This window comes from Bos javanicus, chromosome 25 (assembly GCF_032452875.1).
Source record: "Bos javanicus breed banteng chromosome 25, ARS-OSU_banteng_1.0, whole genome shotgun sequence".
Lineage (NCBI taxonomy): Eukaryota > Metazoa > Chordata > Mammalia > Artiodactyla > Bovidae > Bos > Bos javanicus.
In genome coordinates, this window is record NC_083892.1 from 32938922 (window position 1) to 32966620 (window position 27699).

General features: G+C 56.6%; 1 protein-coding gene across 9 annotated transcripts in view; it reads right to left on the reverse strand.

Annotated features, from left to right (window-relative positions):
* The window catches only part of GTF2IRD1 (GTF2I repeat domain containing 1), a 118132-nt gene extending 91026 nt beyond the window's left edge, over positions 1-27106 (reverse strand). For 2 of the 9 annotated variants that reach the window (XM_061401866.1, XM_061401861.1), the window contains exon 1: positions 26723-26889. The gene's annotated coding sequence lies outside the window, so the exon portion shown is untranslated. Of the gene's footprint in view, positions 1-3206; positions 10393-26722 lie in introns of those variants that run through there. The other 7 variants (XM_061401868.1, XM_061401865.1, XM_061401864.1 and 4 more) reach the window with 6 other exon arrangements.
* Between the last annotated feature and the right edge of the window lie 593 nt (positions 27107-27699).

Genomic DNA, 27699 nt, shown 5'->3' on the forward strand with positions numbered 1-27699 from the left:
CAGTGCATGAAAGTGAAAAGTGAAAGTGAAGTCTCTCAGTCGTGTCCGACTCCTTCTTCCTAGTTGGTATATATTACCAGAGAGTCCTTCTATAAGAATGGCTGCTCAAATTTGCCCTTAAGGACCTGTGGTAGGTCCCCAAAACAGTCATGTCTGAAGCCTGAAATGTCACTTTATATGGAAAAATCATTTTTTGCAGATATGATTAAGTTAATGACCTTGAGATGCAGGGATTATCCTGGATTATCTGGGTGGGCCCTAAATGCCATTACATGTAAACTTTTTTTAAATTAATTTGAAAAATATTTATTTATTTATTTAATTTGGCTGCTCCAGAGCTTAGTTGCAGCACGAAGGATCTTTTTGTTTTTAGTTTGGGCGTGGAGGATAGTTTATAGTTAAAGTTGCTCAGTCATGTCCGATTCTTTGTGACCCCATCGACTATAGCCCACCAGGCTCCTCTGTCCATGGGATTCTCAGAGTAAGAATACTGGAGTGGGTAGCCATTCCCCTCTCCAGGGGATCTTCCCCACTGAGGGGTGGAACCTGTGTCTCCTGCATTGTAGGCAGATTCCTCACCGTCTGAGCTACCAGGGAAGACCTAAGATCTTACAGTTGCAGCACTCAAACTCTTAGTTGAAGCGTATGGGATCTACTTCCCTGACCAGGGATCGAACCCAGGCACCCTGTGTTTGGTAGCGTGGAGTCTTAGCCACTGGACCACCAGGGAAGTCCCCATGTATCTCGACACAGAGACATAAGGAGGTGTGACAAACACAGAAGGTCACATGAAGACAAAGCAGAGAGATGGGAAGATGCTGGCCTTGAGGACCAGAGTGATGCAGCCACAAGCCGTGACACGCCAGCAGCCACCAGAAACCAGAAGGCAAGTAACAGATGCTCCCCGAGAGCCGCTAAAGGGAGCACGGGTTTTGGCTGAGTGGTGTTGATTCAGTTCTGTTCTCCAGAATGGCGAGAGAATAAATTCGGGTTGTTTCAAGGCACCAAGTTTAAAGTAATCCATTACAGGACCCTCTGGAATGAATCCAGGACCCTTCACTCACCAGGAAAGTGAAAGTCACTGAGTCGTGTCGGACTCTTTGCAACCCCATGGACTATACAGTTCATGGGATTCTCCAGGCCAGAATACCGGAGTGGGTAGCCTTTCCCTTCTCCAGGGAATCTTCCCAACCCAGGGATCGAACCCAGGTCTCCCGCATTGCAGGCAGATTCTTTACCAGCTGAGCCACCAGGGAAGCCCAAGAATACTGGAGTGGGTAGCTTATCCCTTCTCCGGTGGCTCTTCCTGACCCAGGAATCCAGCTAAGGTCTCCTGCATTGCAGGCAGATTCTTTACCAACTGACCTATCAGGGAAGTGTGTGTTAGTTGCAAAGAGTCGGACGCGACTGAGCAACTGACTCTTCGCAACCCCATGGGCTGTAGCCCGCCAGGCTCCTCTGTCCATGGGATTCTCCAGGCAAGAATACTGGAGTGGGTTGCCATTCCCTTCTCCAGGGGATCTTCCTAAGGGACTGAACCCGTGTCTCCTGCATTACAGGCAGCTTCTTTACCACTGAGCCACCACATCCCCCCTCACAAATTCTGGCCCCCATCCTTGACCTCCTGGACACATTCCTCAGCTCAGACCTCTAAAAAGCTCAGACCTGGGTTTGCTGGAAACTTATCCCATCCCTTCCCTATGGGAAATGCCAGAAGCCACTGCTGGGAAGAGCTAAAATTCTTCTGGATGCCGGGGAGCACCTGACTGAAGTCTCACTGCCCGATGCACCAGCTGGGCACTAGAGCCCGTGGGAAAAAAAAATACTATCACCACGCAAAAGGCAAAGGCAAGAGCAGATACACCACCCAAACACGGCCCCCGCACCATCCGCTGCCATATGCCTGTGTTTCTTGAAAAAGAAGCTTGAGAGAACAAACAAAAAGTATTTTCTCCCTTCCTGAGGTGGGGGGGGCATCCCTGTCCCCCTCCCCCAGCAGCCCTACTCTCCACTGCATATCCTGTCCCAGGGGCTCCCCAGTGGGGAAGGAATTACCCGGGGCCCTGAATTCTCGCCCCCTCCCCACTGCCCACACATCGCTGCAGCTGGCAAAGAACAAGAGAGGCCACGGCCCTGACTTCCACTCCCGTCTGCCCAGGCTGGCTCGACTCGGACAGCTGGAGCCAGGGGTCTTACAATGGCTGCTGTACTATGAAAGACAGTCTGGACTTTGTAAATTTAATTAATTGTATTTATTTATGGCTGCACCGGGTCTTCGTTGCTACACGCGGGCTTTCTCTAGCTGCACTGAGTGGGGGGCTACTCTTGCTTGCAGTACGCGGGTGTCTCATCACAGTGGCTTCTCTTGTTGCAGAGCACGGGCTTCAGAAGTTGTGGCTCGCAGGCTCTCAAGTTGTGGCGCACGGGCTTAGTTGCCCTGAGGCACATGGGATCTTCCCAGAGTAGAGATGGAACCCGTGTCTCCTGCACTGGCAGGCGGATTCCTAACCACTGGACCACCAGGGATGTCCAGCCCAGATTTCTGGCTTAGACACCTGAATCACAATCCCCCCTCTGACCCCTAGTCCTTTCCCTCCTCCCTGCTAAGAGAGTGTCCACTGTGTCCTGCCAGCTAAAGGCAGGTGCCCAGGGCAGGGAATTTTGGTGATGCTCTGAGGCTTAGATCAAAGCGATCCCAATCCCTCTCCTGGGACTGGTTTAAAGAGAAGCACAGAACCCACTTCTGGCCACTGAGACACGAAGCATGTAGCAAAGTTTCCCCTGCTCTTAGAAAGGGACTGAAGTGAGGATGTCTGGATGGTCTGAAAGTGATACCTCCAACCATGACAGCCATCTGAGGACCACGAGGGGGGCCACCCAGGAGGTGGAGCCATCACGCAGAGGACGGCAGAGTTCACTGGTAGGAAAACCGGGACCCCCGTGACTCAGGATGCACCACCTCCGGGCTTCAAGCTGGCTGATAAAAGTCTGTGTTTTGTAAGCTGCGTTCAATGGAAGTTTCTCTTCCTTGCAGCTAAAAGCATCCTAGTTAAGTCAATCTTTACTTTCTGTTGTTTAGTCGGTAAGTCATGCTTGACTCTTTCTGATCCTGTGGACTGTAGCCTGCCAGGCTCCTTCCTCTTTCTATGGGATTGCTCAATCAACCTTTACCAGTGATTAAAAAATAAAAAGAAAAAAACACTCACTGAATTATCTGGCAGTCCAGTGGTTAGGACTTGGTGCTTTCACTGCCGGGACCCCACGTTCGAGTCCCAGTGGAGGAACTAAGATCCTACAAGTCACAGCCAAAAAAAAAAAAAAATCATCCATTTGTTTTTGTCTCCTGGTGTATCATATAACATACCAACACTCCCTTTCCAACTGGTGACTAGAGAGTGGCCATCCCATTGGTGATTAACGAACAGAAAGAATCTAGGGTTCTGGGGCCACTGGTGCAGCCGGCTCACTCAGCCCCTACCTGATGCTCTTCTCTCCCACCCACGGAGCAGGCACTGACTGGCGCACCCGTACCCCTGCTGCCTGGTGGCCCGCACTCCCTTGAGACCAGGATGACCAAAGCCACCACCTAGGATGGAAGAGCCAGGGCAGGGAAGGCACTGCTCTCCCTGAAGTCGCAGAAGGCCGCGCCCCAGGGCTGGGCCACCCGCCTCCAGACTCCTCATTACAGGAGAAAACAAACCCCTCACTTCTCAAGTCTCTGTTTATCAGATTACCTACAACCAATCACAATGCTGACGGAAACAGATTCCATGGCATGCATTTTCATCAAATTCAGATTCACTTCTGCTTCCGCGTTAGGATACAACTCTCGTGTTACTGTCTTCTTTCTACCATCTTCCTGTATAGTTTATGTTTCTTTATCAGTCTTTCAAATCACTTCTGAAATAAGGTGGAATATAAAGCAATGAAAATAAAACCATCCATTAATCCTTTTGTTTCTTTGGCTGCGTGAGTTCTTCATTGTGGTGCGTGGACTTTCTCTAGTTGCGGCATGGGTGGCTTCTCTAGTTGAGATGTGTGGCTTTAGTTGCTCTGAGGCTCGTGGGATCTTAGTTCCCCGACAAGGGATCAAGCCAGCGTCCTCTGCACTGCAAGGCGGATTCTCAACCACTGGACCACGAGGGAAGTCCCCCAATAACTTTTAGAAAGCCCTGGTGCCGGGCACTGCTCCAGGAGAGAAAAGCCCTGCCTTGCAGGAAGTAAGTTATTTCACCTCCCCAAACCTTGCTTCCAATGCGGCAGGCCCAGGTTCGATCCCTGGTCAGGGAACTAGATCCCACATGCTGCAACTCAGAGTTTGCAAGATACAACTAAAGATCTCACATGCCACAACTAAGACCCAGTGAAGCCCAAAAAAAAAAAAAAAAAAGAACCACACACACGCACACAACAAACATCTCCTCAACTAAGAAAAAAGTAAGAAGATTAACAGCAGCAGCTACCATTTACCGAGCACTAGCAAGGGAGCCCGTGATGCGCGCCTGGTGATGCCCATCGTCCCCCCAGTCCTTGGTTCTGTGGCTGGCTCCTGAAGCCCCACACTAGTCCAGGTGCACTGACGTCACTCTGGTAGAGGGTACAGGGACACAGGCTTTGACTCTATACAGGAAATGCTTCCCCACGGGGAGGGCTGTTCCCAAATGGTGGGCCTGGGGCTTCCCCATCCCTGGGGGTTTTCAAGGGAAAGCTGCCCACTTACCAAGGCCTCTTAGAGACTCGGGTCTGTGGATGTTTTTAAAGAACAGATGGGCACCACCTGCAAAGATCCTTCTGTCAAGTCACCTGGCCTGGGGGTAACGAGGGCAGAGATCAAGGACCGTTCTCGTCCACTTTATGTAGAAAGTGAAGCAAGTGGGACTTCCCTGGTGGTCCAGTGGCTAACACTTCATGCTCCTAATACAGGGCGTCCGGGTTTGATCCCTGGTCAGGGAACTAGATCCTGTGCAGCCAAATGAAGACTGAAGATCCCTATGCAACTAAGACCCAGTGCAGACAAATAAATTTTTTTTTTTTAAAGTGAAGCAAGCTGGTAAATAGGATCGCAGGAGCAAACTTCACCCACTTAAGAAAAGCTCTCTTAGTGTCCCTAAGTGTATAGAGTCCAAGCATTCAGGGCAGGAGGGACCCTCATCCTACGACCTCCATGTGTCTCTGGGGAAACCAAGATCCAGAGGGCACAGACTGTACCTCGATCCCTGCACACCCAGCGCATGGTTGCCCCAGAGCATGGCATGCTCTCCCATGAGCTTAAGTGCTGCACTGGTTGCAGAGTCCTTCCTATTCATCAGAGCAAGGCCTTTATGGAAACATACTTTATGTCTTTGAAAACGGTCAATACTTCAGATGGTATCTTGTTTTCAGCATACTGATCACGTGCTTGCCTTCACTGCGTTCTCTCTGTTGCCTGGTCTGTTGAAAAAGACATCAGACGTATGAACTAACCACAGCCACAGGCCACGCCACGGCTGAAATCTCTCCAATATGATGAAGGAATCCAGGCGCGAAAGATCAGGCTGTAGGAGCCCCTTTATGTTCGTTTCAAACACAGGCTGAACTCTGATGTTACAGGTCAGGATGGTGGTCATGTTGGCAGGAAGGCAGGGTAGGGTGATTGATGGAAGGGGGCGTGATAGAGGCTTCTGCGGGGCTGGGCATGCTCTGACCTTGGTCTGGGTGGTTATCTGGGTGACTTGGTTTCTAACATTCATCAAGTTGCTGATTTTTAAATAGTTTTTATTTTTCCCCTTAATAATAAGCTTTTAAAAAGACAGATTTGGGATCCCCAGTTACACAGCAAAGTTGTCTTGGACTTCCCTGGTGGTTCAGTGATTAAGAATCCACGTGCCAATACAGAGGACACGGGTTTAACCCCTGGTCTGGGAAGAGTCCACATGCCAAGGGGTAACTAAGCCCAAGTGCCGCAACTACTGCTCTGGAGTACTACTATCCACGCTCTGGAGCCTCTGATCTGCAACAGAAGCTACTACAATGAGAGGCCCACGCACCACGAGAGTAGCCCTGCTCACCACGACTAGAGAAAGCCCATGCGCAGCAACGAGGACCCAGCACAGCCCCAAATAAACATAAATAATTTCTTAAACACCTTAAGAAAAAAAACCAGAAAAAAAGAAAGTTGTCTGGGTAAGTCTCCAGAGCTTTAACCGAGTTGCCACCCTTTGACCGAATGCTGAATATTCACTGGAAAGACTGATGCTGAGGATGAAGCTCCAATACTCTGGCCACCTGATTCAAAAAGCCGACTCATTGGAAAAGACCCTGATGCTGCGAAAGATTGACGGCGGGAGAAGTGGACGACCAAGGATGGGACGGTTGGATGGCATCACCGACTCATTGGACACGAGTTTGAGCAAGCTCTGGAAGATGGTGAAGGACAGGGAAGCCTGGTGTGCAGCAGTCCACAGGGTCCCAGAGTCAGACACAATTGAGAGATTGAACAACAATCCTTTGACCCAGTTCCTTTTCTCAATTTAGTCATTTTTTTTCCTGGTCACACAGCTTGTAGGATCTTGTCTCCCTGACCAGGGACTGAACCCAGGCTCGACAGTGAAAGCTCACAGTTCTAACCCCTGGACCATCAGGGAATTCCCTATCAATGTATCCCGAGAAAATTACGCAAAACACAAAGATTTATGTACAAGTTGTTTCACCCAAGCAGGACCTCCGTAAATAAACACACCAGCACACAAGAATGAGAAATGGCAGGCAACCTAAGTGCCCCACGGGGGCTGAAAACCAGCTTCGTATAGACAGACGATCTCACGGAAAAGCCTAGATGGAGATTCTAGACGTTTTATCTCCAACAGGCGGCATCCACAAATGGCTTTCTCCCCTCTACTGTTCTGCAGTTTTGTGGTCTGAGATGAGGAGTATGACTTTTTGCCATTTGGAAAGAAGTAACAGAAACCATATTCTTAAAAGTTTTTTTTTTTTTTAAAGAACCAACCCACTTGCCACCCACGCCCAGCACAGGAAAGCAGCCCAGGCCAGGGCAAAGGGCAGACTCAGGGATACACGTGCATCATGCCACTTCCTGGGAAAACCACAGAGGCCTTCCCTGTTCCTGGAGGAGGAGATGGGGCCTGGCCAAGCAAAGCCCCGTCGCTGATGAGCCCTGGGTCCTGGAAGACAGGGCTTTACCCCTCCCAGGTGGGGAAGGGGGCTCATGATGGTGTTCTCTTCTCAGATGGGGGCCCCCAGGACCAGGCTAGGGCCATGCCTGTGCTCTGGGCGCTAAGACAAGGAAGGGAAACCCTGAAACCCAGGCTGTGCCCCAGAGGAGACGGGGCGGGTGCTGTTGGCAGCGTCGAGTGTCTGGGTCACCCTCGGGCCTGCCCCAGCAGGAGGGGAGGCCGGGCTCTCGTGGGCAGACAGCTCCCCAGGGTCAGGTTTCCACTTCGTTATTTAAAGCCCGGCTCCGGCTCCTGGCGGGCGGGCAGGGGCAGCCACCGCCTGCGTGACCAGGATGAGCAATCGCGATCCTGACTCGGGCCCGCGTGCCTATGGCAACTGGCCTTGTGGCCTTGGAGACTAATCTCCAGGCTGCCAGCCGGTAGGGGCCTCTCCGGGCGGAGCGGCGGCTCCCTGCGGAGGCCCCGGGCCGGGGAGCAGGATCGGGCCCTCTCCTAGCCAAGGATGGGGCATCTGGCCTTGCAGCAGGGCCAGGCTCTAAATGCACAGGTTCCCACGGCCACAGCCCCTGCCGTGCTCCACCCCTAAGGCATGATCACGCACGTGGGGACGTGACCACACGCACACACACACCAGAACCATTACACTTCCTTCCATAGAGTAGAGAGACAGACAGCAGGCGCTCCTGCTCTGGAAGACAGTCCCAGGCTGGGAGTTGAAAGGACAGTTAAAATAGGTTCAGATAACACTTCTTGATTTGAGTGCTGGTTACATGGGGTACTGGAGAATTCCATGGCCAGAGGAGCTTGGTGGACTATAGTCCACGCGGTTGAAATGACTTGGACATGACTGAATGACTAACACATACTACGTGGGGTTATATACATAGGTTAAGGGCTTCCCTGGTGGCTCTGATAGTAAAGAATACACCTGCAATGTGGGAGACCCGGGTTCGATTCCTGAGTTGGGAAGATCCCCTGAAAGAGGGACTGGCTACCTACTCCACTATTCTTGCCTGGAGAATTCCATGGACAGAGGAGCCTGGTGGGCTACTGTCCATGGGGCTGGAACGAGTAGGACATGACTGAGTGACTAACACACATACACAGGTGAAAATTCATCACTGGATACTTAAGATTCATGCATTTTGCTGTAAGGAAATTATACTTTCATCAAAGGTAAAAATGAGTGACATGTAAGAAGTACGGGGTAGCAGGGGGTGGAATCAGGGAAGGCTCCTTGGAGGAGGTGACACCCAACCCGAGTGCGGGGTCATGTCACGGGGGAGCAGGGGTTTGCGGGGGAGGGGCAGAGCCAGGGGAGCAATACCCAGGCACTGTTCATCAACAAGGGGGACCACTGCCCTGCCCCCTGCTGGGCCCACCTCCTTAGAATCAAATGCTGAGCAAATAAGGCAGGACTGTTTGAAGGAGAGCCAAATCACCCGCTGCCCGGGAAACCCAACCACCAGCCCGGGCCACCCACGTGTCTCGGTCTCAGTCGAGCCCGAGCAGAGCAGTGAATGGGGTGGGGAACCGCCAGGCTCCCCATGGCTGGGCAGGAAGTGGTGGGTGAAGATATGGGCACGGCCACTGGGGTCAGGTCAAGGACCTCAGATCATCATCCTTTAGGGCAGCAGTCCCCAACCTTTTTGGCACGGGGCACTGGTTTCGTGGAAGACAATTTTTCCATGGACAGGGGTGAGGATGGTTCAGGCGGAAATGCAAGCGATGGGGAGCAGCAGACAAAGCTTCACTCGCTCACCTGCTGTGCAGCCCAGTTCTTAAGTTCCACGGACGGGTACCATGGGTTGGGGATCCGGCTCCAGGGCATGGGAACCACCAATGGGTTGGGAAGTTTAGGGGGTCCTGGCAGGTGAACTTTAGGGGGCAGGACCAGAGATGGGGAAGTGGCAGCTGTCCGGCTTCTGCAACAGTCCAGGCCTCAGATGGCCACATCTCAGGGCTAGGCGGGGGGGTGGGGGTGGTTGGTGAAGGAGTGGATGGATGTGATTTGACCAGCAAGCAAGGCAGAGCTCCATGATTGAGTGGTTGGGGGAAGCGGTGGGGCTGAGGAAGCCTAAGGAGACACCTGGAGTGACATCCAGGTTTCTAATCCTGCTGATGGAGTAGATGACGGTGCCCCCAGCTGAGCAGGGAACAGAAGGAAAAGGCTGGACAGGAGGCCAAGAGGGCAGGCCTGGCGTCCCCAGGGATGATCAGGGCTTGACTGGGAGCCCTAGGCGGGAGGGACAAGATCTGATATGGGGTAGGTAGGGTGGCAGCCAAGGCTGTGCATGGACTGGCGTGCCTGGGAGAACACAGTGGGAGAAATCAGGGAAACCTGGGACTCAGAGAGTCAGAGAGTCAGGGGAGGGGAGAAGGGCAGAGGTCAGAGGTCAGGGGGCTGGGCAAGGAGCCTAGAGGAACACAAGGAAGGCGGACAGCAAATGGGTGGGCTGAGGGGAGTGGAGGCAAAGAGCTGAGTGGAAGTGGGTGGAGGCTGCTGGGGTCCATGTGAGAAAGGAGGTATGGAAAGTGCTGCTGCTGCTGCTGAGTCACTTCAGTCGTGTCTGACTCTGTGTGACCCCATAGACGGCAGCCCACCAGGCTCCCCCGTCCCTGGGATTCTCCAGGCAAGAACACTGGAGTGGGTTGCCATTTCCTTCTCCAATGCATGAAAGTGAAAAGTGAAAGTGAAGTCGCTCAGTCATGTCCGACTCTTCGAGACCCCATGGACTGCAGCCCACCAGGCTCCTCCACCCATGGGATTTTCCAGGCAAGAGCACTGGAGTGGGGTGCCATTGCCTTCTCCAACGGAAAGTGGGGTGGGCTCAAAAAGGCTTCATTCTTTTTTTTCTTAATTTATTTGGCTGTGCTGGGTCTTAGTTGAGGCACACAGGATCTTAAGCTGAGGCACGTGAGATCTTTCAGTCGAAGCACGTGGGATCTTTAGTCTCAGCATGCAGGATCTCAGTTGAGGCATATTGGATCTAGTTCCCTGACCAAGGATCAAACCCCAGCCCCCTGCATTGGGAGTGCGGAATCTTAGCCACTGGACCACCAGGGAACTCCCAGGGCTTCCTTCTTTAGGATGAGATAACCCAGAACCAGGTAATCCAAAGGGGAGGAAAGGACTCTCAAGGCTCAGGTAACAGCAAGATAGAGGCTTCCCAGGTGGCTCACTGGTAAAGAATCCACTTGCTAAGCAGAAGACTCGAGACACAGGTTTGATCCCTAGGTCAGGAAGATTCCCCTGGAGGAGGGCATAGCAACCCACTCCAGTATTCTTGCCTGGAGAATCCCCATGGACAGAGGAGCCTGGCAGGCTACAGTCCACAGGGCTGCAAAGAGTTGGACACGACTGGACAACCAGAGAGCAGCAGCAACCCAGACAGAACCAGTGCGGCTGGAAGGAAACACAGTCTCTGCTGCGGCCCAAGCCTCCCGGGTCCTTCCAGATGGACCCAAACCCTTTAAGTTCTGGAGCCAGATAGAAGAACCCTTACGCCAAGCCCTCCACCAATCCAGGACAACGAAGCGTCCCGATCCCACAGCCGCTTCATTCCATTGGACGGGAAGGTGTGTGCGAACTGGCGGAGGCTGGATCGGAAGGCCAGCCCGGGAGGCAGAGAAAGTGGTTTTGCCAGTCTCTCAAACAGGACATGCACACGTGGGTCTTAGTTCTGGCACACGGGATCTTCGTTGAGGCATGCAGGATCTGTTTAGTTGCAGCAGGACAGATGCAGCATGTGAGATCTAGTTCCCTGACCAGGGATTGAACCTGGGTCCCTTGCCTTGGGAGCGTGAAGTCTTAGTCACTGGACTGCCAGGGAAGTCCCAAGGAGGGGATTTTGGTTTGCCCATGGCTGTCCCCCAGAACCACAGCAGGCAGTCCATAATACATGCTGGGTGGATGAATGAGTTGCAAAAAGGAAGCAGAAGTCTGAGAGTGAGGGAAAGGCAAAAACCAGGCTGAGCCAAACTCCGCTACCCTTGGCATCCGAGGCCCTCCCCCGGCACGTCCCATGTGCATCCAGCTGGCTGGCCTGAGTCCCCATGCTGTCCTGTCTGCCCCTCTCAGTGTGAGGAGGCGGGGGGGCAAATGCCTAGGCTTTGCTGCTGCTGCTACTAAGTCACTTCAGTCGTGTCCAACTCTGTGCGACCCCATAGACGGGAGCCCACCAGGCTCCCCCGTCCCTGGGATTCTCCAGGCAAGAACACTGGAGTGGGTTGCCATTTCCTTCTCCAATGCATGAAAGTGAAAAGTGAAAGTGAAGTCGCTCAGTCGTGTCCGACTCTTAGTGACCCCATGGACTGCAGCCCACCAGGCTCCTCCATCCATGGGATTTTCCAGGCAAGAGTACTGGAGTGGGGTGCCAGTGCCTTCTCCGGGGCTTTAGGGTGCACCAAAGCTGGGGTCTGGTATCCACCCAGCTATCACCGGCCTATGACTCCCACTGGGCACCCAAACTCTCCATTCCTGTTTCCTCCTGAGCAGAACGGCGCCACCAAATCTGCTGGTCTTAGCATCGTAAGGACCATGTGTGAGATAAGATGTGAAAGTGTCTGCCTCCAGCCTGGAGATCATTCAGGCTCTTTGAAGCAGCAGCCGGGATGACTTCACGTTGACGTCACCTGCTGAGTGGCTGTCTCTCCTGACATCACCTGTCTCATCAACTCCAGGTGAGCTCACCTGGGGCTCCTGACAGGCAGCACAAGGGCCCTTCTGTTCCCCTAAGTGCTGGGCGGGAGGGAAACGAAGGCCTGGCACTCAGCTGCCCCTGGGCAGCTCAGCTGTGTACCATATGCACTGGTTCTCGGGCATGTGTAGAGCTGGGGGGCTGGGTGTCTGGAGACGGTGGGGAGAAGCCAGCACTGGGGTGGTGCCAGCCCCCACGGCGACCGCATCTCCCGAGAGCTCCCTCACCAGACGTAAACGGGACTTCTCAGAAGGATGTGGACGAAGAGCCTCAGGCCTTTTCTTGTTAGGAAAAGACTAAGCCAAAAAAAAAAAGCTAATCACTTGTGGGTGAGCTAATCCCCCAGGCACTGGGCTGGCACCCAGGCTCCCACCCTCCACTGGCAACCTGGCCCCGCCCGCCGGCTCCCTCCTTCCTCCTCTTTATGGCTCCCACTCCACCCACTGCCCTGACCTCTGAGCCAGCAGGGGTGGAGGGCTAAGGTCCCAGGGAAGGGACCTGGCTTCTAACTCTTGATGACACCCTGAAGTGGAGCCTGGGCACCACCCCCCTCCCTGAGCCTCAGTTTCCCCATTGGGAAGGCGAGTCCTTGGGTGTGAAGTTCTCAGGTCCAGATGGAAGGTGCACCACCGCCCTGCCCAGCCATCCGCCCTCTATACCTGCTCCGATCTGCCCCAGAGCACACACCAGAGTCACTGGCTCCTCACTGCTGGCCTGTCCACAGGCCTCAACCCCCCCAATTTGGATGCTCTCCAGCCCTCTTGTTCCTGCTCCTTTATTTTACTTATTTTTAAAAAATATTTTATTTGGCTGTGCCGCATCTTAGTCGTGACATGGGCTCTTCAATCTTCGTTGCAGCATGCGGTATCTTCAGTTGCAGCCTGCTAACTCTTAGATGTGGCATGCAGGATCTAGTTCTCAGACCACGTTTGAACTCAGGATCCGTTCACTGGAAGCTTACCACCAGGGAAGTCCCTGTTCATGCTCTTTTAAATCCTGACACTACACCCTGCCCCCAGGACCCTTTCTCGTTGACCTCCCCATTCCGGGGGCCCCCCTAGTCCCATTCCGGTCCACTCTCCTGAGCCTCTCATCCACCAAAAGGATACCGTGGGATTCTGACTGATACGGGTGTTCTCAGTCATGTTCCACTCTTTGCAACCCTGTGGACTGTAGCCTACCGGGCTCCTCTGTCCATTGGATTTTTCAGGCAAGAATACTGGAGTGGGTTGCCATTTCCTTCTCCAGGGATTTTCCCGACAAGGGATCGAAGCCGCGCTCCTGCATCAGCAGGTGGGTTCTTTACCACTGAGCTACCCGGGAAGCCCTGGGACTCTGACTGCACAGTATCTTCATGGCAATTGCTGTGAGCGGGACCCAGAACTGGGATGGATCAGGCCCAGTTCCCGCCCCAGAGCTCCCAGGTGAAGAAAGAGAAGCCAAAGGTTGTAAGTGGTGACCCACACATGAGAGGAGGTGACCACCATCTAGATGTCCGTTTAACAGGTATGTTAACTTCACCTGCCACCTCCCCAGTGTGTGTACACACACCCTGTCTACACGCACACACATCTTAGCCGACACTTGCCAACGCCCCAAGTCCCATCCATTCCTTTCACAATTATTTAAGTACCACCTGCACACCCACGGTGTCTCTAGATGAGGAAGGCCACCAAACATGACAGAGACACAGGGGTGTCCTGGTGATCAGCGGGTTGCTCACTCAGTCGTGTCCCACTCTTTGGGACCCCATGGACTGTAGCCCGCCAGGCTCCTCTGTCCATGAGATTCTCCAGACAAGAATACTGGAGTGGGTTGCCATCTCCTCCTCCAAGGGATCTTCCCGACACAGGGATCGAATCCACGTCTCGTGTGTCTCCTGTGGAGCTTTTACCACCGAGCCATCTGGGAATAACCAGGTCCCCAGGGGGGTGACATGCATCTTGTGGCTGGATGCTCACAGGCTGGATGCTCACTGGGTCCAGTGCACACCCACCACCCTTCTCCAGCCAAAGCTTTCACACACCATCACATCTGAGGCCCCAGCACCATGGAGGGAGGCAGGATCTAGACCATCATCCGCCCTATGCTGGACGGCTGAGGCCCAGTGTGTAGGTGACCTGCCCTCCATCACACAAGCCAGCGAGAGCCAGGGCTCCCAGCCTCCTTCTGGCTCCTCTCCCTGGCCCTCCTCCTGAGTATACTCAGACTCATGCAGACACCACTTCCTTCTCCAAACTCATCACCCCCACCTCTACCCTCACTCAGGTAAGGTGAGGTGAGCCTGGCTACCTTGATCCACCAGGGACAACCCAGGACTCCCCTCAAGCTCTAGCCAGGTGATGTGATCCAATAAAGTGACCCATGGCTGTCCTCGCCCAACCCCAGACTCAGGGAGAGCCTGGAGGAGCCCAGCCCAGGTCACACCATTCCCTCCGTAGGTCCTGATCGCTGCTGATGGGCAGACCCCCATCAGCCCATGATCTCAGGAGTGTGCAGGGGTCCAGCCCCTGGGAGATCTGGGTCCAGCTGAGGCTCCCCACCCACCAGGAAAGTGATGCTGGGCACACAGCAGAAGCTTTAGGGGCCAACTTCAAAGCAAAGCCTGTCAGAGGAGCAAACATTCGCCTGACTCCCCCCAACCCTTCCCCTGAGCAGAGCCCCCAGCACAGCCCACTGCCCAGTGACTTGTGTAGATGTTTGCAGAAAGGGCTGAGTGGTTCTCCCAGGGTTCAACATTCCAAGCTGTCTTTTCTGCCTCCCTTCAGAGAGCAAGGGGCTTCGGGACAGGGGCTGGGCCTCCTTTCTGGGGTCACAGGGAGGCCCAGGGTGGGCTTCCTGGAGTTGTTGGGGGTCCTGACCACCAGAAGGGACCCCAGAGATACAGAGATGTCATCCTCTGAGCCAAAAACAGGGCAGAGGGTGCTGCCAAGGTCACAGGGCTTCCAGGATGTTGGGGGCAGGGAGGGTGGAGAAAGCAGAGAATTCTGGGAGCTGCCAGCCCTCCACGTGGTCCCCAGGCTCTGGGTCACCCAGTCTGCGTCCTCATGTCTGAAGCAGGAGATGCCGAGCCAAGAAAAGAGAGCGAGGAGGCACTGGTTCACGCTCTAAAAGCAACCTGTCTGGAGCCTGGCATGAGAAAACCACTCCTCTCTGGTCCCTGCAATGGGGCAGGTCAGCGTCCCAGACAGTGCCCCTGGCAACCGTATGTCCCCTCCCACTGGGCTCCCAGGTACCCCCCACCCCAAGGCCTGCAGAGAACCCTCCTGGTGGGGCTGACATAGTTCTGAACTGGCTCCCCGAGGTGGGTGGCGGGCACCTGGATGTGAGCCAGCTCGATGCCACGCCCACCTGCCCACCACCTCCAGAGCTCTGAGCAGCGCCATGAGGATGAGCATGGCCCACACAGGCAATGACTCAACATCACACCAGATAAATGCAGGGCCCATTTCACCAAGACTAGGTCCCCCTCCCCTGGGAGCCTCACCACCCCCAACACCCCATCTGCCCACCCCCTACCCCGGGCTCCAGGGGGCTCTCCTGTAGGTGGTTCTTCCAGTTCGTCAGCCCCACCCTACAGACCCCAAGGACTGCCTCTCCTGGGATATACCTGGGCACGTAATGACGCTTGAGGGTTCCCTGAGGTGACGCCACGGGCTCCCAGGGGGCAGAAACCGGAGCCCCTCTCTCCTGCCTGGTCCCAGGGGCCATCAGCCTACAGTCCATTGCATCAACTTACTGAGCAGCCTCTCGCCTCCAGGCAGAATCTACAGTCACCGAGTCCCACTGGGGACTCTCCCTCCTCTCATCTGGGGGTGTTTCCAAAGCCCTGATCACTCTCACCCCTCTACTGCCCCCCGATTCACCATGGTCTGCTCCCAAACCTCCCACCAGCTGTTCTGCTTCCAAGTTCCCGCCCAGCCTCCTGGATCAGGCAGCCAGGGGAGGCTCCCGGGCACCTGCAGCAGGGCAGGGAGCCCCAGACCGAGGGTCATGAGATGTGGTTTCACATCCTGATTTTTGTAACTCTGGGACCTTAGCCATGTGTCTTCCCAGCTCTGGGTCTCAGCTTCCCCATCTGAAAAGGAAAAGAGGTCAACGTACTCCTAGGTACCCCCCAACCCAGGAGGCTCAGGAGTGGAGAAGGGTGCCTGAGGGAGGTGCCAGGGGGACCCCCACAGAAGCCCTGGGCCCCAGCCCCAGGCAGAAGTCACATCAGCCATCCTGACAGACAGACCCCAACCAGCTGCCAGGGGATGGGTGTGTGTATGTGAGTGTCTGTGTGTGTGCGTCTACTTAATGGGTCAGAACTTCTTTTTGGGTGATGAAATGCTCTGAAATTAGACAGTGGTGAACAAGAACACTGCACAACTTTGGGAATATACGAAAACACACTGAAGTGTACATTTTACTTTTTATCGGCCATGCCATGTGGCACGTGGGCTCTTAGTTCCCCCATCAGGGATCAAACCGGTGCCCCCAGTGCTAGAAGCTCAGAGTCTTACCCACTGGACTACTAAGGACGTCCTGAAGTGGACGTGTTAAAGGAAATAATTTTCAAATAAACTAAAAGAAAAACCCAACAATGCTAGAGAAGAAAAGAACAAAGTCCCCGAAGGCATGCCGAGCCCCTACTTAAGGCTCTGGGGACCAACCTACAGGCTTTTTCCTGGGGAGAGTACATAAACTCATTTTTTAAAAAACTATTTATTTTTATCTCTTTATCTGACTGCACCAGATCGTAGCTGGGAGACATGAGATCTCCAACCTTCACTGCAGCACGTGGGATCAGGTTCCCTGATCAGGGATCGAACCCAGGCCCCTTGCATTGGGAGTGTGGAGTCTTAGCCACTGGACCACCAGGGAAGGCCCAAACCCCTCCTTCGGGGGTTTATGCCTCTACACTCGGGTCTTCTATTATGTGGGGCCAAACATGCTCCTAACTGATGTTCTGTCCCCTGTGCCACCCACCAACTAGAGGGGCCCCACACACTTGGCAGTCGGTGTCCAAGGCTGGGGGTCAGGATTCAGCCAAACATCGAGTTACTGGGCGAGGTCTACCAGCCGCAGCCTCTGGATCACCGCACAGCCGTGCACACACACACACACACGTGCACGCACAAAAGCGTGTGTCTAAATAGCCCAGGGGATTAACTGTTCTGAGGCTTCACACTTGTGCGCTCTCCACACACACCACCTGCCCTTCATGGAGGGGGGAACCCCCCAAACTGGGCTGCACCCGGCCCAGGGAGACAAGGTGCCCCCCACCACCATCACCCTCTAGATGCCTCTGAGAATCACAGCCAGGCCAGGAGAGGCAGCAACTGGGGATGGTGGGGTGGGCCAGTGAGAGTTGTGATCGAAGGGTGGGAAAGCCCCTTGCCCTTCCAAGGCCCTGCCCTGAATGTCCCAGCACTCAGCTTGCTTCTAATTCACTTAACAAGTTGGTCCAGGACACTCGCTGTGTCAAGCAGGGGGAACCGGGGGCAGGGGTGTGGGGGGGACAAGCCAGCATGGCCCCAACCCCTTGAAGGGAGACAGACAAGTACAAGGGCAGCTGGAAGACAGCAAGTAAGGAAGACTGGGCGGTAGGAATGCAGCGCAGGGGCTAACACAGACCTGGGAGGAGGTTATCAGGGAGGGCTTCCAGAGGGAGGTGACACCCAAGCTGAGACCTGCAAGAATGAGCCGAGAGAGATGGACGGGCAGCAGAAAAACCTGTTCCAAGGAGAAGCAACAGCACGCTGGGAAGCAAGCTGGAATGCAATATGTTCTAGAAAACGATGAAGCTCAGCATGGCTGTCACAGAAAGAGGCAGGGCCTGGCAGGGAGGGAGGCAGTAGGATGGATGAAGGTCCTTGCCTGGGCCTGAAATGAGGTCCCACGGGTCCCCATGGAAGGTCTTGCCACATCTGGAGTCCCACTTCCCGTCTCTAGACCCTTTCTTACATTGCTCATTCCCCACTCCTGATGCCCACGCCAGCCTTCTCCTGGGTCAGAATCGCACCCGCCCTCCAGCCACCTCCTGCAGGCTGCCCTCAGCAAGTGGGGGAGTAGGTGTGTCTCCAAAACCCAGCCACAGGGCCCACAGCCCGGCACCGAGGTAGGGCTTGGCATCTGGGAAGCCTGATCACCCACTCCAAGGAGCTGAGGGGTGGACAGGCTGCTGGGACTAAGCGCTTTGGCCTCTGGGCTTTTCCCAGCTTGCATAAACTCAGGCACTACACCACCCATGCTCCGTGAGCACAGTAGCTAAGAGCAGAACAGGACAGTGGTGTCCAGCTCCTCTCGGGGCAGGCCTGGGGCTCTCCAAGGGCCAGCCTTTGGGACCAGCATCTGACCAAGTGGAGAAAACATTCTTCTCTGGGATGAGGACCAGCTTCTCCCAACTGAACACGCAGATCCTCCCAAACCCCAACCACGCTCCTTTGTTCAGATGAGGCTCAGAGAGGTAAAGTCACTTTCCTGAAGCTACACAGCTGGCTGGTGGTAGAAGTGGGCCTCAAACCCTTGCCTGTCTGGTTTGAAAGGCACCCTGCTGGAAAGCGGGGAAGCTCTGGCATAGCGAAAGGAGCCCACCCCCAAGGAGGGGCACTGGTCTCCCACCCAGGGCAACCAAGAGCATCTCTCTCCCGGATGGGCTGAGAACAGAGTGTCTCAGGCAGTGACTGGCCCCAGGCGGGTGGGCAGTGGACCAGGATCAAAGGGGAGATGTGGTTAGCTCACATGCCCGGAGGGCTGCACCCCCAGCTGGAAGCCAGGTACCCGTGGAGAACAGGGGCAACCAGCTCCGTCCCAAAGGCCCTACCTCTCCGGAGCTGGGCCTCTCTGCTGAAAGCGGCCACACCTGAAAAACCAGCTCCTGGATCAACGTGAAACACCACCCGGCCTCGTCACAAGACCCCCTTGGAGCCCGAAGGGACCACCTTGGAGCTGGCTGGCTGGGTGGGCAGGCAGGGGTCCTGCCTGCTCCAGGGAGCCACCCAGGGGCACCTGAGAGCCCTTCTGCACAGGCCCTCCACCAAGTACAGCCCAAGGGTGCCTCTGGCCTTTGAGGACACGGGGGAGGGGGCAATGGCAGAAAGGCGAGGGCAGCCAGCTCATCAGGAAAAGTCCACGATCCTCACAAGAAACGACGTTAAAACCTCCAATCTCATGCTGCTGCCTCCCACGGTGCTCCGTTCCCTTAGGAAGCCATAACCCCTGGCGCACCCCCAAGGGCCTACTGGGTACTTGCTTCACTCAGGTGCTGCCATTCGTGAGCCCACAGGCAGAGCTGTGTCCACTCCCTAGAGGGACAAACTGAGGCTCGGCCGGTTATGCAGCCGTCCAAGCCACGCACAGTGGGTAGGCAGCAGACCTGGAATCGGCCTGACTAGTCTGTGACCAACCAGAGTCTTGGCGCCGCTGCCCATGCGCGCATTCAGGAGAGCAGCCACGGCCAGCCATGGACCTCAGTCTCAGCGCCGCTGCCCACGCGCACATGCAGGAGAGCGGCCACGGCCAGCCATGGACCTCAGCTGTTTGTCAACCAAGTTTTCTTTAGGGCCCTGACAGGTAACTCTTCACCTGGGTCGGGAAGATCTCCTGGAGGAGGAAATAGCAACCCACTCCAGTATTCTTGCCTGGAGAATCCCATGGACAGAGAGGCCTGGCGGGCAGTCCATGGGGTCACAAAGAATTGGATGCGACTGAGCAATTTCAGTTTTTTGAAACTGAATTTTTCAAACTTTTCAACAGGTAACTCGAACAGAAGTGGCCCCAGCGTAGAGGTGGACACCGGTCACTGGAGGCCCACACGGCCCCACCTCTGTCCCCTGGATGGGGTCTCGTGCCCTCCAGGGCTCTGGGGAAGTCCAGGGGTTTGTGGGACCCCAGCTGACTCTCACACTCGCCCTGGAAACCACATGCTGTTCTCTTGTTCACAGATGACCACGCCAAAGCACAGAGACACACTGTAGCTCACTGGAGGTCACACAGCCCGGTTGAAAGTGAAAGTGAAGTGAAAGTGAAAGTCGCTTAGTCGTGTCCAACTCTTTGCATGCCCGTGGACTATACAGTCTATGGAATTCTCCAGGCCAGAATACTGGAGTAGGTAGCCTTTCCTCTTCCAGGGGATCTTCCCAACCCAGGGTTCAAACCCAGGTCTCCCGCATTGCAGGCGGATTCTTTATCAGCTGAGCCACCAGGGAAGCCCAAGAATACTGGAGTGGGTAGCCTATCCCTTCTGCAAGGGATTTTCTCGACCCAGGAATCGAACCGGGGTCTCCTGCACAGCCCCATTGTTTGACCCTAAATCATGCTCCCGTTTGCCCTCCTTCCCTACCCCCTTGTTTCAGGAAAACACAGAATATGTATCCCAAACCATACAGCCACAGAAGTGGAGATCAGGGACTCATGGCCAGGGACTCCCAGGCTCCTCGGGGAGGGGGGCACATGGAGATGGCTGAGACACCTCCAGGCCTGCCCTCTGCCCCCACCCAGAGCATCCGCTGTTCCCGGAGCCCACCTGCACTACGGGCAGGTGGAGGACCGCAGCCCTGAGGGCGGCCTCAGGCAGGTGTAATTTCATCAGGAGCCTCCCGTCTGTGCAAGTCACCAGAAACGGAGGATGAAATTCCAGCTCTGCGGACACAGAGGTGCAGCGATCCTGGCTCAGGGTCGGCTCTCAGTGGAGGTGGGGACAGAGACGGGGTACTTCTGTGAACACGATGGAAAAGGCACGCCTTCCGCTGGGCGGCCCCAAGCCAGGTAAGGGCTCGGCAAGCTGGGAGGGCCTGATCTCCGTCACGAGAGCAGCAGGGCTCTGTGCTCCAACCGTGCTGTGGAATACTACTCAGTCACCAAAAAGCAGTTCCAGGTGCCCGGACCAGGCATCATGCAGAGTGAAAGAAGCTAGACGTGGGCTGCATACCAGTGGTTGCCAGGGGCTGGCAAAAAGGAGCGAGCTGACTGTGTACAGGCTTGAGGGGACTTTTGGGGGGTGATGGAATGTTCCATGTCTTGACAGGCGCTGGGCGATGTGAATGCAGACACTGGTCAAGCTCCTTGGACGGCACACTTGAGACCTGGGCCTTTCACCAGCTATTCCTCACCCCTCAACAATATATATGGTAACACGTGGGGTGAGCCCTTCCTATGTGCTAGCCTGGGGCTCAATGCCAGGACCTGAGCTATATGCTTTTCCAAGTTTCTCACCAGCCTTCGGAGAGACCGATGAACGGATGGACAGATACACACACCCCATATGGTAGTAGTCTTGCCAGGCGTCGGAAAACGTACCTTGAGACCCCACCAGCAAATAGGCCTGGCCCTGCCCAAGCCTCCAGGAGAGAAGCAGCCTGGAGGGTCTCTTCTAGCTGCAGGCCAGGAAGGGACATGGCCCTGGCTGTCCCCAGCTCAGAGCTGGCCCTCCTCCCCCAGCCACACAGCCTGGCCAGGCATCTACAAGCTGCCCAGGACCCCAACCCCTCAGGCTGGGGCCTCTCACATCCAGCTTCCTACCCCATCCCCACTTCAGACCTGCACTGGGGTGACCCACCCACCTCAATGGAGAGCCCCCAGCATGTACCACCAAGCTCCTGGTCCAACCCACAGGGCCAGCCTGGGGCTTCAGCAGAAGCGGGGGCATCACTGCCATCTTATGTATGAGCACACAGCCCAGACAGGTGGCAGGGGCCCCCCCCCAGAGACAATAACCCCAGCCTCAACGGGGGAGCATCAGAGAAACAGCCCCCAGTGCTGGGGGTTGGCTCTGTGAATCTTGGGACCACAAATCCTAATTTGGTGTCTGAGAGGGTGTCCCCAGCAAGTTCCTGCTCCTCCCAACAAACTCTCTTTCTTCAAACTTTTTATTTAATATTGGAGTTGTTGTTTAGTCGCTAAGGTGCGCCCAACTCTTCACGACCCCATGGACTACAGCATGCCAGGCTTCCCTGTCCTTCACCATCTCCCGGAGCTTGCTCAAACTCACATCCATGGGGTCGATGTTGATTAACAATGCCGTGTTAGCCTCGGTGTGCAGCAAAGTGATTCACCACACACAGAGGTGCATCCATTCTTTCTCAAACTCCCCTCCCATCTAGGCTGCCATGTAACGCTCAGCAGAGTTCCCTGTGCTACATAGCAAACTCCTCTTAATACCCCGTATGGACCACAGTTCTGGAGAAGGAAACAGCACCCCACTCCAGTACTCTTGCCTAGAGAATCCTGTGGACAGAGGAGCCTGGTGGGCTGTGTCTAAGGGGTCACACAGAGTCAGACACGACTGAAGCGACTTAGCAGCAGCAGCAGCATGGACCACAGTGGCACAGAAGATTCTGAAACACAAGGCCTCCCAGACTGGGGTTCCCTGAGCTCCCCCTGCCACACCACCCAGGTCTAATAGATCTGGATGCTTGAACCCCAGACTGGAGAACTGAGGAACTCACACACAGCACCACCTGATTCAATCTCACTCTAGACCATCCCCGGAGCCGCAGGTTGAATCCTGACCCCGGCCTAGGCCCCAACCACACCCGAGTTCCCCCCGAACCCCAATCGTCTCACTGCCCAGAGGCTGCAGGGGCAGAGTTACCAGATGAAACACAAGATCTCCAGTTCAGTCTACACTTCAGCTAAACAAGTAAATCTGTAGTGTCATTTATAATCCCCACAGGCTTCCCAGGAGGAGCCAATGTAGGAGATGTAAGAGACACGAGTTCGATCCCTGGGTTGGGAAGATCCCCTGGAGGAGGGCATGGCAACCCACTCCAGTATTCTTGCCTGGAGAATCCCATGGACAAGAGGAGCCTGGCAGGCTATGATCCATAGGGTCACAAACACTCAGACATGACTGAAGTGATTTAGTACGGATACACATAACCCCCATACCGAATTATCCGTCAGTTAACCAAAATCCAAATTTAACCGGACATCCCTATTTTAACTGGCTAAATCGGGCCACCCGGAGCAGGTGGTCCTGAAGGAGGGAGACAGGTGGGCACACAAATAGCTCTGGGGCAGCCAGGCCCAGCTCGGGACCAAGAGGAAGGGTGTCTGGAATGAGAGTTTTGTTCCCGGCCTGACACACCCCAGCGGTCACCCCCAGCCAGCGCCTGGACAAAGCACAGCCTCCCCCAGCTCACTCAGGACACCTAACCCACCCCAAAGTGAAGAACGGCGGTGCCCTGGATGCCATCCTCCCCAGGGCTCTGAGCCCCTTTGCGGTCGTCAGACATAACCCATGGCACTGCAGCTGAAGGGACAAAATATCAGGAGTTCCCTGCAGGTCCAGTGGTTAAGACTCTGGGTGTCCAATGCAAAGAGCAAGAGTCGGATCCCTGGTCGGGAAACTAAGATCCCACACGCTATGTGGGAAAACCACAAATGCAAAAAAACCACTTGAAATGACAAACTATTGACCCCAGTGAGATGGTCCCAGCCAGACATCCCTGCCAGTGAGGAACCTGGGTGCCCATCGAGGCTGGCTCCCCTTGGGACTCAGCTGGGCAACTCAACACTTATACCCAGGAGTCCTTCTTGTCACCCTGTCACCAACGGGGTGACCCGCCTCTGTGTTCTGACCAGGTCCCTCTCCTTCACCTCTCCCACAGAAAACAATCCTTCCACCTTCCGGTCTCCATAAGCGTTTGTATCTCACGGGCCCCACACACACCCCCAGGAGATCCTGAGCCCTAGGTCCTCAGTCCCATTCTGCTGGCCAGGACTAGTGAATTAACCCTACAGGTCCTGTTCCCGGTGCCCCCCGAGGCCTCCACAGGCCCCCCGAGGCCTCCACAGGCCCCCCGGAGCTGGGCGCACACTGCTGGTCTGTCCCAAGGAATGTGGCTGTGTCCCTGGTTGCTGGGCATCAAAGAGATGCCCACAGATGGCATGGACCGAGAGAAACTGCATGGATGACACTCGGGGAGCAGAGCCCCAGGCTCAGGTCTGGGGTAATGAGGGGAGGAACCTCCCAGAGGATGTGGGACAGGAAGCTTAGGGAAACTTCCCACCATTGTGGGGACCTACCCCAGAGATGGGAATTCAGAACAACACGAGAGAGCCTGCTTAGCTATTCAGACCCTGGGGCAAGATTTCATTCATTCATTCATTCATTCACTCAGTAAGTATTTGGGGAGCAGCCCTGGAGCTCCAACACTTTGGCCACCTGATGCGAAAAGCCGACTCATTGGAAAACACCCTGATGCTGGGAAAGAGTGAAGGCAAAAAGAGAAGGGAGTGGCAGAGGATGAGATGGTTAGTGTCACTGACTCAACGCACATGAATCTGAGCAAACTCCGGGAGACGGTGGAGAGGGGAGCTTGGCAGTGCTGCAGTCCGTGGGGTCACAGCATCAGACACCGACTTAGCGACTGAACAGCAGCCCAGGGCACCATGCAACCAAAAGCAAGCCTCGGTCCCCGTCCAATCCCCAGTACAATCGGGGACGTGTAACTCTCAAGTGAGATCAATACCGGGATGGGGAAGGACAGGATGTCATGGGGACACAGAGGTAGCACCTTGGCCAGTCCTGGGGACGTTCCTGGGCAGGTTTCCAGCCCAAGGACAGGACAGCCAGCTGAGTCCTGACAGAGAAGGGGAGAAAGGCAAATTCTACAGCCCCTACCCACCTTCATCCTAAGCAGGGAGGGCCATTCAAGGAAGTCCCGCCCCCTCAGGTGGGAGGAAGCCCTGAGGTTTAGAGGAATAGCAGGAGCAAAGACCTTTCAGGAAAGGTGCAGTTTTCAAAGAGTGGGCCCAGGAGGCAGTGGGGGCCAGAGGAGAGCCGGAGGACTCGAACCAGAACCCAGAATGAGGATGGACCGGCAGATACGGTCTTCGGTTCCAAGGTCAGGCTGAGGACACAAGAGCCCCAAGCTGTCACCCACCACATCACCTGGGGTCTCCAACAACAGGCCGTTACCAAACTGGGGACACCCCGGCTGTCGGGGAGACGGGGAGGCTGCACAAACAGGTGCCTCCCGGACCCCTATCATGACGTCTGCCTTCCCGACTATTTGCAAGCATCAGATACCGACAACTGGCAGCTCGCAGAGGCTGCCTGAAATGAACAAATGAAGCACACTTGCAAATACATGACCCTTCCTCCAGCATCCAGAAAACAGTCCTCCTAAGTAGGTTAAGCCTGCCCCTCCAGTGCTATCTTCCAGACCCAGTTTTGCAACCTTTCTCCCCAGGTCCTCCCACATTTTGAACGAGCTGGCACCCACGTCTCCTCCGCTGGGGTCCTCTGGGACCCTCTGAGTCAGAGCTACAACTTTCTAGGTCACCCTCAGAGCAGGCTACGGGATGGGGTGTGGTCTGAAGCTCCCCACATCCCCAAAGCAGGTTGGGGCTTCTGACATCCCGTCCTCTCGCGGCCAGGCCTGTCCCTTGGGTCCACAGGTCTCTGTTCAGAAGAAGGCAGAGGGTGACTTCCACCCTCCTGGGCCCCCACTCCTGACCTGACGGCGCCCATCCTTGCTGCCCTTGTGCCCGGCCCCTCCCTGCCAGCAGCCACCAGCCTGCCTGCCACCACTGCCTCCCTCTCTCGCTGAATAAATAATCGATGCTTATGCCCTTTCCCTTTGGGAATGACGCTGCTGAAATAAATGGGTTGCTCCAAGGCACCTCCCCAGTCCCGAGGCCCCGGGTCAGTAGCGGGGGGCAGCAGTCCCCCCCCAGGGGTGCAACCCAACACATGAGGGAGACGAGGGCCAGCGGGGTCGGGGCGGCTTCTGGCCACCCCTTCCTTCTGCTGTGAGCAGGAAGAGGAGCCCCCGCAAATGCCCACTCCTAGAGAAGCTGTCCGGGCCTGCCCACCTCATCAGCAGCATAATCCATGCGTGACCTGGCGAGGGGACCCCTACATGCCGGGCCCCCTCACTCGGGCTGTGACCGGGACCCAGGAGCCTCCCACCTCAGGTCTAGTCCTGGGAGCCTGGGTCACAGGGCCAGATGTCCAGGGCTTGAGCCCCTCTCCAGCAAGGCCAGGAGGGCAGAACTCTCAGAGGCACGGTCCCTCTCTATCCTGGGCCCAGGCCAGGGAACCTTCCCTCTTCCTGGCCACAGGCTGGGGCACCCAGGACCCTTCATTCCCAGAGACTCAGGATGGTGGTGGTGGTGGTGGGAGGCATCTAGCCGGCTCCAGGGGCCTCCCCACCCATCTGCGGGAACTCAGAGACCACCCACAGACAGGGCATCCCCAACTTGCTCCTCTGAAACCTTTGTGACCTCCTACTGCCATCCTCTGAGCCTCCTTCCCTTGCACTCGATCAGGAGCCCAGCGGCCACCACTCAGGCCAGCCCCCCCTCCCCAGGGACCCCAGCAGGAACCACTGTGTTGGAGCAGTACTGGCTGTATGGAACTCAGCCTGTGAGTGGGTTGGGGGGGCACCGGCCAGGAGATCTGCTCGGCCCCAGCAAGGCGGAGGTGGGGGAGAGTTGGGGGGGCGGGGGCCGCGGCCTGCCCAGCCCCCCTCAGCTCCCACACTGGCGCCCGCCGCCGCCCGGGTAGCACAACTGACCTCATTCGCCAACTGCAGCAGCCTGCGGGCGCCCGCTGCCCGTCCGGAGTGGCCCCCCACCTCCCGAAGGGCCCCGGAGTCGGAGGTGGGGGGGCGGGGGCGGCGGCGGTGACAGCTCCCGGCTCCCCCTCTCGGCAGGTGGGGGCAGCCGTCCCTCCCCGCCCCCGGCCCGAATTATAATCCCGGTCACGTGCCTCCCGAGGCACCCAAAAGCCGGACCCAGATTCTGAACACCTGGAGGGGGAGGGGCGGTCCCCCCCCCCCTCGAGGGTGGGAGGAGAAGGGGAGAAGGGCCTCGGCGCCCGCCCTCCCCTCCACCCCCCGCAAAAGTTTCTCCTACCTTGGAGGATCCTCAAGCGCTCCTGCCAGCGGCGCCCCGGCCCCGGCCCGCGGCCAGGACTCAGCCTCCTGCCGCTGCCTCCTTAATTAATCCGGGAGAATGGGGGAAGGAGAGGCGGAGGGAGGCGCGGAGCGGCGGCGGGGGCGGGCGGGAGGCGAGCGGGGCGCGGGGCGGGGAGGGGGCCCGGCGGGGGCTCTCGGGCCGGCCGGGGGGCTGGCGCTCGGCGGCCCCCACCCCCGGCGCGGGCTGCGGCGGAGGGCGGGGCGCGGCGCGGGGAGCCGAGCCGAGAGCGGGAGCGCAGGGAGGCTCTTTGTTCTGTAATCCCAGTAAGATTGCCAGCCATTCGCCCCGGCCCTAATCCCAGCCCCGCGCAACACCACCCTCCATTGGCTGCCATTTACATACGGGATTAGCCCGCCCCGCGCCCCGGCCTGGGCACCGCGGGGGGAGCGCCGCGCCCCCCGCCCCGCGCCGGGCGCCCCGAGCGCGCGCCGCCCCAGCGCCCGCCGCCAGGGGGGTCCGCGGGAGGGGCGGCCCCGGCGCCCCCTGGCTGCCCGCGGCGCCCCTCCGCCTCCTCAGCGCCCTGCCGCCCCGACGGATTAGAAAGCCAGGACTCGTCCCCGGAGACCCCCCCCCTCACTCCCGCCCTGGGCGCGGGAGCCGGGCCCGGAGGGTCAAGGTCACTCAGCGGGCGCCGGGAGGATCCCCGGAGGTGCCGGGGCCCGCGCGCTGGGGAAACTGAAGTGGCAGCGGCTGGTCACCTCTGCCGTGCCCAGGTTATTTCCCCCCGTGGCATGGCCCGGGTGCTTCTTTCAGCCTTTGTCCCCTGGGATGGGAAGGAAAGCAGTGACAAGCCCAAGGTCGCAGCTGATCCGATTGGACATGCCAGGTCCCATCTTGTCTGGGCAGCGCTCCTTCTGATCGCCGGACCCAGGCTTCTGCCACCCCCTTCCCCTCCATACCAGCCTCCCTACGGA